The sequence below is a fragment of the Ursus arctos genome, unplaced genomic scaffold, assembly GCF_023065955.2.
Source record: "Ursus arctos isolate Adak ecotype North America unplaced genomic scaffold, UrsArc2.0 scaffold_1, whole genome shotgun sequence".
Taxonomy (NCBI): domain Eukaryota; kingdom Metazoa; phylum Chordata; class Mammalia; order Carnivora; family Ursidae; genus Ursus; species Ursus arctos.
The window spans coordinates 72,245,320-72,255,931 of NW_026622763.1; positions in this window are offsets into that span (position 1 = coordinate 72,245,320).

Genomic DNA, 10,612 nt, shown 5'->3' on the forward strand with positions numbered 1-10,612 from the left:
ATTTACTCCGGAGTTTAGTAGCAAGCAGCAAGGAAACTAATATTAGAAGCTAGAAAGATGGTTATAATAATATGCAGTGGCAAAACAACAAAATGTTGCTATGATAACTTACAATTTATCTTGTGCCACTAAGTCAGCAGCTCTAAGGAAAGTGATTAGAAGAATCAACTAGTCAGCAATGGAAACTATTAGTTGGTACTGAATGGGAAAAGATATCTGCAAATCTTATATCCAATAAGGGGTTAATACCCAAAACATATGAAGAACTCATACAATCCAATAAAAAAACAAAAATTAACAAATCTGATTAAAAGATAGGCAAAGGGGGCGCCTGGGTGGCGCAGTCGTTAAGCGTCTGCCTTCGGCTCAGGGCGTGATCCCAGCGTTCTGGGATCGAGCCCCACATCGGGCTTCTCCGTTAGGAGCCTGCTTCTTCCTCTCCCACTCCCCCTGCTTATGTTCCCTCTCTCGCTGGCTGTCTCTGTCAAATAAATAAACAAAATCTTTAAAAAAAAAAAAAAAAGATAGGCAAAGGACCTGAATAGACATTTCTCCAAAAAAGGCATGCTGATGGTAAACAGACACGTGAAAAGATGATCGACAACACTACTGGGTAAATGCAAATCAAAACCACAATGAGATGTCATCTCACACCTGCCAGAATGGCTATTATAAAAAATAAATAACTGTTGGTAGGGGGTGTGGAGAAAAGGGAACCTTCATGCATTGTTGGTGGGAGGTAAATTGGTGCAGCCACTGTGGAAAACAGTATGAAGATGTCTCAAAAAATTAAAAATCGATCTCTAGTATGATCCAACAATTCCACTTCTGGGTATCTATCCAAAGATAAAAATGAAAACACTAATTCGAAAAGATATTCATTGTATTCATTGCAACATTATTTATAACAGCTGAGATATGGAAGCAACCTGAGTATCCATCAATGGACGAATGAATAAACATGATGTATATACATGCAATGAAATACTACTCAGCCATAAAAAAGAATGAAATCTTGCCATTTGTGACAACATGGATGAGATTTGAGGATATCATGCTAAGTGAAAAAAAAAGTCTGGCAGAGAAAGACAAATGTCACATGATTTCACTTATATGTGGAATCTAAAGACCAAACCAAAACAAACAAACAAAACCCAGACTCATAAATACAGAGAACAGATTGGTGGTTGCCAGAAAGAAGGGAGTTGGGGGGTGGAGATACACAAAATGGGTGAAGGGGATCTAGAAGTACAAACTTCCAGTTATAAAATAACTAAGTCATGGGCATGTAATGTACAGCATGGGGAATATAGTCACTAATATTGTATTAACTTTATATGGTGACAGATAATAACTAAACTTATTATGATGATCATTTCGCAATGTATATAAATGTTGAATCACTGTGTTCTATACCTGAAACTAATATTGTATATCAATTATGCCACAATATAAAAAAAGAAACTGTTGGTAGCATATGGCAAAGTATCATAATAAATAGATGAGCGAGTCACCAGTTTTCAGAAATAAATGAGAGCAGAGAGAGTCTAGACATTTGGGTATTTGCAGCGGTAAAAAGGCTGACCGCCTTTAAATCCCAAGCAGTAAAAATGGGATTTGTAAAGACTTTGAGCAACAAAATCTCAGTAAAACTCAGCCATGGAAAAGATCAAATTTGAGGGTGTGGTCAGATAGCTTCAGGGTTACCATTTAGTTGAGAGAAGTTTAAAACTTATGTTTCAAAAAACACTTTGGGTGTAGTTACTGGCACATGCAACTGATTGAAAGCCAAAAAAAAAAAAAAATCATGAATCAGTTTATTTTAGACAAAATTGTATTACCAGAGAAACTATGAGCCTGGAGAAAACATAACTTTTCATGTGCAAGAAGCAGACTTTGAATGATGTTCACCCTTCCCAAAGAGATCCCACATAGCATTCCTCATTTCATATGTGGCCAGGCAAGATAATGGGGAAGAAGGAACCTCACAGAGGTGGAAGGGGAAAGGATGAGGGTAGAGGGAAACAATGGAGAAAAATGATCCTCTGTGAGGGCAAAACCAGGATTTAATCATGCACCTTGCCAAAGTACCAGGCCTGGGATACATCACAATACCTACCCACAGGATTTCAGCATTACTCTGCACAAGACTGCTGTGTTATCTTCCATTCTTTTCTTTTCCAAAATGTGGTCTCTATTATAGGTATGCATCCTTATGTATTAGACTTCATAGGAGGCAGGTATCTTATCCTATTGGATCGTAAGTTGTTACTCTAACAGAAAGCACCACATCTGGACTTGACAGAGGATTGTACATCACCCAAAGATCTTGAATTTAGAACTAGAAAAAAATGACTAGATTGTTTTCCTTAGGGAGAAAATGAGCGTTTTTTAAATACAGGACTATATTAGCTTTCTATTATTGCATAACAAATTACCACACATTCAGTAGCTTAACACATAACACATGATTTCATAGTCTCTGTGGGTGGAAAATGTGGGCACAGCTCAGTTGGGACCTCTGCTCAGGGCTCACAAGGCTTCAATCAAGGTATCTGCCTACTGTATTCACATCTGAAGGCTTGACTAGGGAAAAAATCCACTCTCTCGGTGTGTTGGTTGAATTCAACTCCTAATGGCTCTAGAACTAATGTCATCTTGTTTCTTCAAAGCCAGTAGGAGAATCTATCTTTCCAGTCTGCTATGACAAAGTTTTATATAACTTAACTTAATCAAGAGAGTAACATTTTATCACTTTCGCCAAATTCTATTGGTTAGAAGAAAGTCATAGATCTCACCCACACTCAAGGAAAGGGATTTTACAAGGACATGACTCACTGGGGTACTTAGCTCATTGTCCTTCTAAAAGTGGAACAACTGGATAATTGGTGAACAGAAGCCAAACATATGGATTTTTACCAATTAGTATGTGTGCCTCTATTTTCCCCAAGTGGCTTTATGGTGAAGTGGCCATGTGACTGGTTCTATCCAATGAAATGTGAGTACGATGTGGGTCATTTCTAGATTGATGCAACTGCCCTTTGGTTAGTGTCAGGGCAGCCTGTGAGACAGGCTAAACCTTAAACATAAATTGAAGATTCTGGGAAGATAGTGGAGTAGGAAACACCAGGAATCTGTTTCTGCATAGACAACAATTGCACTCTCAAAATCTGTCTGACATAACTATTTCAGAACTCCAGGGTCTGTTGAAGGCTTGCAACTTCTAGAGGAATACCTGTATGGTAAATTGTTGCTGATTTTGGCCAATTTCTGCTCTCATTACAGTAGCAGATTCCCATCCCCCATTCCTGGCCACATGGCAGGCAGTTCTGCACACGTTCCTAGAGCAAATTGCAAACAGCTTTTGGGAGCCAGGGAGGACAAAAAGGACCCTGTCCTCCAGTTAGCTGGGATCTGTGCTCTGATCACTGATGGCTGCTTCTGATCACAGAGGTGCAGACAAAGAAGCAGGTAACCATTCTTAACCCCCTTGATGCTAAACCCTCTCCCTTTGGCTGAAGTGATTGCCAGGGGATTTAAAGAGCTGTCACCCTTTTTCCCCCCTCTTTACTTTTCACTTTTTACGCTTTTGGGAGCCAGATATTAAAGATTAAGACAGTCAAAAGTTACACAGTTTTCTCCCCAACTCCCTCCTTGACTTGGTGATATATTTCCAGCACTCACCCTGTCAGCCAATCCCCCTCCCACTTCTCCAGCCCTCGCTGGACTCTAGGACTGTATTGCCTTTCCTTACCCCTTTGTGCCTTGGATAGCAGCAGTTTCCCACTGTTGCTGATTCCAGGGTCTCAACATTCCTTGTTACTTTTCTTAACTCTGCCCAAGTTTCTGTGAACAGACTTCTTGACATTCGGTACAAAGTTCCAGTGGGGCATGCCTTCTAATCTTTCTTTCTTTCTTTCTTTCTTTCTTTCTTTCTTTCTTTCTTTCTTTCTTTCTTTCTCTTTTAAGATTTTATTTATTTGACAGAGAGACAGTCAGCGAGAGAGGGAACACAAGCAGGGGGAGTGGGAGAGGAAGAAGCAGGCTCCCAGAGAAGCAGAGAACCCGGTGCGGGACTCGATCCCAGGACTCTGGGATCATGCCTTGAGATGAAGGCAGACGCTTAATAACTGAGCCACCCAGGCGCCTCTGCCTTCTATTTTCTGCTGGGCTCCTGATCGGCATTCTTTTCCAGGATATTTACACTTCACAAAATGATAGATTTAGACACAGATGTACATTTAAAGTAGAGAGTCTTTACAATTCAGATCAATAAAGTTCAGGTCAATAGAGCTCCAATTACCATCAGGTAATTTCAGACCTAGATTCATTGAGAGTTTATACCTCAGTTTTGAAGGTTCAGAAATTTCAACTTTATCAACTCACCCAAAGATGACAAAACCATAGGGAATCTGTTCATGCCAAATTCACAGGACACTGAGTTATATTTCCATACTTCCTTTTATTAACTCAAAGAAGGGAATCTGACCCCAGAACTGTAAGGTCATCAACTCAGAGGGTCTCCTTTCTGGTGGATAATATCATTTAGAGGTTCAAATTATAGATCAGATGTTTGTATCATGGTGAACACAGAATAGAATCATTGTGTATTTTTAGGGGCTTCTCCTATGAATTTAAATGACTTAATAAATTGCTTTTATACCCTTCAAGTGTATGCCTGCATGAAAACAAATAGTACTCACATGGAATACTATAAAGTAATGGGAATGAACAAGTTGCAACTAATCAGTAATATGGGTGAATCCCACAAGTGTAAGGTCGAATGAAAGAAGACAGATACAAAGAGGCATATGTTGTATGATGCACTTTACATAAGCACAAATCAAGGAGAGCTAATCAATGTCATTTAGAAGTCACAATGGTGGTTACCTTGGTGTGGGGGTAAGGGTGGGGGTTATGACTGGAACAGAACCATGAGGGAAGATTCTGGAAAGTTGGTGATTTTCTCGTTCTTAATCTGGGTGCTAGTTATACACTGTTTGTGTGAATGGATCAGTTTGTGAAAATTTATCAAGCTCTACATTTATAATAGAAGTTCATATTTTTGTATTTGTACTATACTTCAATAAATAGTTTTTTAAAATTTACAAGTACCACTTCTAGAACCAAAGCTTCTCTCTTTTGGGCAATACTATAGATCCACTGACGAACTACCACCAACTTTGTTTCTCCAGTGGGGTATTCATTGTAAGTTTTGAAGTTTCTGTCATGATACTATCTCGAATACTAATGTTCAACATCACAATGATTTTATATTAGCATATAAAATAAATGAATGATGAAACAGTGATGCCACTCTGGTCCCATTTCACAAAATTCTTAGAAAAAATGTCTTAGACTGGGCTATTTCCATTATGTCTTTTAGAAATATTATTTATGTGCCTCTAGATACATTAAAGCAATTATTTGTAATCAAGTGAGTGCCTTGGAATCTCACCTCCACACCTATTGAGTCAAAGCCTCTGTGAGTAGAGTTTCCCACTTTTTTGTCCTATATATTTTCAGAATGTATCCTGGGTGAATCAGACATACTTCTGTACTTAAAAATCACTCTCCTATTCCAACACAGGTTGGTACACCAATGTTCATAGTGGTATTATTCACACTAGACAAAGGTAGAAACAACCCAAATGTCCCTGAATGAATGAATAAACAAAATCTGATATAAACATGCTTTTAAAAGGAATGAAATTGTGACACATGCTACAATATGGGTGATCCTACAATACAGATGACCTATTATGCTAAGTCAGACACAGAAGGAAAAATCTTCCTTGATTCCACTTACATGAGGTACCTAGAGAGGTCAAATTCATAGGAACAGACTGTAGAATGGTGGTTGCCAGGAGCTGGGGAGATGGAGAATAGGGAGTTAATGTTCAATAGGCACAGATTTCAGTTTGGGAAGATGAAAAAGTTCTGAAGGTGAATGATGGTGACAGTTGCACAACATCTTGAGTTCACTTACGGCCACTAAATGCAAGCTTAAAAATGGTTAATGTAGCAAATTTTATAGTATGCATATGTATTTCTTTATTTGAGAGAGAATGAGAGAGAGAGAATGAACAGGGGGAGGGGCAGAAGGAGAGGGAGAAGCAGACTCCCCACGGAGCTGGGAGCCCAATGCAGGACTCGATCCCAGGACCCCGGTACCATGATCTCAGCCAAAGGCAGACAATTAACCAACTGAGCCACCCAGGCGACCCTTATGGTAGGTATATTTTACCACCCAAAACGCTACTTTTCTTGGGTCTTATTTAGCCTATTTTATAAGAAAATAAGCTAAGAATTCACACTATTGGAAGAAGATCATAAAACCAAACCCAAGCACCATCTAAGAAACTCTCATAGCACCAGCAGCCCTCTACTTGAAGGCCAGACTTGCTGGTAGACTTGCATGTAGACAAGAGATTTGTACAGTGGTCTTTTGGCTCTTGTTCATTTTGTCTGGATGTTGACTTGTGGGAACAAGCATTATGTAGTCAGCCTACACGTGGTTCCTCTGGCATATTGATTAAAAGCAGCCTCATCTCAAGGCACCTGGGTGGCTCAGTCAGTTAAGCGTCCACTCTTGATTTTTGGCTCAGGTCATGATCTTCGGTGGCGAGCTCAAGCCCCAGGTCTGGCTCCGCGCTGAGATTTTCTCTCCCTCTCCCTCGGCCCCTCCTCCCCCCTCAAATAAATAAATAAATCTTTAAAAAAAAAAAAAAAGGCAGCCTCATCTCATTGAACTCCTTAGGAACCTGAGCCCTACCTGGGAACAGTTGCCATGCCAGAGGGACTTTGTTTAAACAACATTCTGAAATATTAAGAAACCCTGCAATAAAGAATTTCATTCCAGGGATGCCTGGGTGGCACAGCCAATTAAGCGTCTGCCTTCGGCCCAGGTCATGATCCCAAGGTCCTGGGATGGAGCCCCATGTCAAGCTCCCTGCTCAGCGGGGAGTCTGCTTCTCCCTCTCCCTCTCCCCCTCCCCTCCTCTTGTGTGCTCTCTCTTTCTCTCAAATAAATAAAATCTTTAAAAAAAAAAAAAAGAATTCATTCCATTTTGCCTTGACTCATCTAAAGAAAATATTATTTTTCTGTAAAAATTATCATATAAGTGTTTCTAATAATAATGGTAGTTTATTATTTTAGGCATTTGATTATTTTGGTTTTGTTTGCTCATAATAAGATTTTTCTCACCCACCTAGCAATCAAAGGAAACAGGCAAACTCTCATGGCCTTCATATGCTTGCTCCTTTTGGAAGAATTCTGGTTCACTACTTCAATGAAAATATTTAACATAAGAAGTTTTTCAGAATATTTAGTATGTATCAACAACATTAGCAAATGGCACTGTGATTAAAATTGTCCAAATATCTCTTTTGTAATCATTGTATTCATGACAATCAGACGTCCAGTGGTAGGTCTTCTTATATAATTATGAACAATCCAATTTTTTAAATCCAGTTCCAAATACATTCTTTTTTTCTATTGTTAACTAAAGTTGTGGCAAATATAAGTGCTGTTACTACTCTAACCCACTACCACCACTGGGGAGAAAAACAACAACCAGAAAACAAAACAAACAAACAAACCAAAAAAACCTTTTGCAAGCAGAATAACTAATAAAATTAAAATGCGGGGACTTTTTAGCCAACTATGGTTCCAAATTAAAGTGCATTGATTAGGGTCATCTTCTTTTTAGATGAGTCATACTTTTATGATTACAGATGACCCCAAACTTACGATGGTTTGACTGGTGATTTTGCAACTTTATGACAGTGCAAAAGCACTATGCATTCAGTGGAAACTGTACCCTGACTTTTGAATTTTGGTTTTTCTCCCCGGCCAGTGATGTGTGGTACGATGCTCTCTCGTTTTGCTGGGCAGCAGCAGCAGCAGCAAACCACAGCTCCCAGTCAGCCACACAGTCACAAGGGTCAACATACCCACCCGTATCAGTACCCATACAACCCTCTGTTTTTCACTTTTGGTATCATATTCAACAAATTACATGAGATAGTCAATACTTTACTATCAAATAGGCTTCATTTTAGATGATTTTGCCCAACTGTGGATTCATGCAAGTGGTCTGAGCATGTTTAAGACAGACTAGCCTAAGCTATGGTGTTCAGTAAGTCAGGTTTATTAAACACATGTTCAGCTTAACAATATTTTCAACTTCTGATGGATTTATCGGGACTGATTAATGAGTCGTACTAAAGCAGCAATGGATTTGGGGAATGCATAACACTTCACATATTCATTACCTCCCACTCCAGGAGAAACGGATAGAAACTATTTCCCTGGTAACGGAGAATTGCTGTTGTAACAAATTACCACAATTTCAACAGCGTGTATTACCTTGTAGTCCTGGAGTTCAGAAGCCTGAAATCAGTTTCACGGGACTAAGAAGTCCAAGTGTCATTAGGCCTGCCTTTGGGAGGCTCTAGGGGAGTATTTTCCCCTGTCTTCTCCAGCTTCTAGATGTCACCTCTATTCCCTGGCTTGTGAAACCTTCTTCCATCTTCAAAGCTCATCACTCCAACCTCTACTTCCATTGTCCCATCTACTTCTTCTACCTTTAATCCTTTCCTCCCTAAGGATCCTTGTGAATACATTGGAATCACCTAGATAATTCAGAATAATCCATCTCAAGATTCTTAATGTAGCAATATCAGCAAGGTTCCTTTTGTCATGTAGGGGGGTAACATATTCACATGACATGGCCATTAATCAGTCTATCATTCATAGCTGTATCTCCGGCGAAACATTACATTTACAAGCTTCTCTTCCACATACAATTATAAGATTAAATTTTGGCCAATGAGATGTAATAGGTAGAACTTCTAGGAAGAACAGTGAAAGGAAGTTGATTTAACTGCAAAATGCACCCTTTTGTGCTTCTTTCCTTCCTCCCCTCTGCCCAAAACATAGACATGATGGCTGGAGTTCGGCAGCTGCATTGGACCCTGAGATTAACACTGGAAATAGAATTCATGACTAGGATAAGGAAGCAAAAAAGGCAGAATAAGCCTGGGCCTTTCAGGGTCACTGTACCACCCTGAAATGCCAAACTCTGGACTTACTTTACATGACAGAATAAACTCTTGGGTACATAAGTCACTATTCGTGTTTATGTTACTATCATCAAAACACAATTCTTGCCTAACTGATATTGTCTAATTCAGCAAATGTACCTTGTCAGTTGATCAGAGGGTATTTGTTGAGAGTCATACTGCACTACGTGCCTCTGTAATTAGTTGGGCTTTCAAAGTAAATTTAGGAAAAAGATGGTAGGAAGGAAGGAAGGAAAGAAGGAAGGAGAGATGAAGGAGGGAAGGAAGGAAGGAGGAAAGGAAAAAGAAAAGGAAAATAAAGAAAAAAAAAGAAAGAAATGTGTCAACTCCCATAACTGAAACCTTCCGTTAGGGTTGGCACTAGGCACAGCCTGACTTTAGGCCAAACTAGAACATGAGGACCCGGGTTCACTTTGCCTTCTTGGGACTTCATTATCTGTCTGTTTCCTCTCATGGTCGCAAAATGGCTGCAGCAATTCCATCTTTTTCATATTTTTATTTCCTTAAACCCAGAGAAAGAGTGAAAACCTCTCTTCCTGAAGCCCTGTAAGGTCTCCATAGGTGTCATTGAATTGGTTAGATTATATGCATATTTCTGCACCAGTCACTGTGGGGACTGGGGTTGGGATAGATTGGATCCTTTGTTTTATACCTACACCAATCAGGACCTGCCCCTACGGATGTGAGTGGGGTCCAACCCACACAAACAACCGAGCTAAGAACCAGGGCCAAGGTAGTAAAGTGCTAAGTATGTTAAAGAGACAGCAAGAATTCTGAGGAGGTCTAGAAAACTTACTGTGTCAGCCTACCAGTTTCATAAGAGACTTCTCTAGGAATTTAGAGAATTTGAGCCATAGAATAATTAGCAAAAATGTTTCTAGCTCAGGAAGTGAGGATTTAATACAAACACCTTTAATTCCTAGCCCATGGCAATCCTCACAGTCTTGCATTCTGTTTACACTATCATTTCCTGAATGCTTTTCTTCCCCCAACCAGAAGCAGCCAGGGCTGGTAGCCTCAAGGTTAAATCTACTCCAAGTTTATTTGCATTTACATTTTGCAGGAAATTACATGGCCCTGAGACACTATTTCCATGTGAATTTTAAGTAAGGTGGGTAATGTCATCACATCCTCTCCTGGGAACAATAGGAGTTTATCTTTGTTTCTATGTGCATAGACTCAGCTCATTTTTTGTGTGGAATTCAGCCAGTCTAGCACCTTCAATATTTGTTTGTTTTCCCTTTCCTCAGTCCGTTTACGCCAACTCCATATTCACATGTACTCAACCTGTCATACAGAGTACGTTCTTTTATAAACATGCTCAGTCTAAAATGAGGTAAATTTTATTTCCTGTCTTAATTTTTACAAAATGCACGAGACATCCGGGTATCCATGATGAAGATTAAACAAGTATTAACTCTTTGCCATATTTATTTTCATTTTTTTGTGTGTTAAATACTATTTTCAGAATTGATAGTTTAGATACAACTAAAAACTCCCAATTCCCACTTTTCTTCTTCCCTTT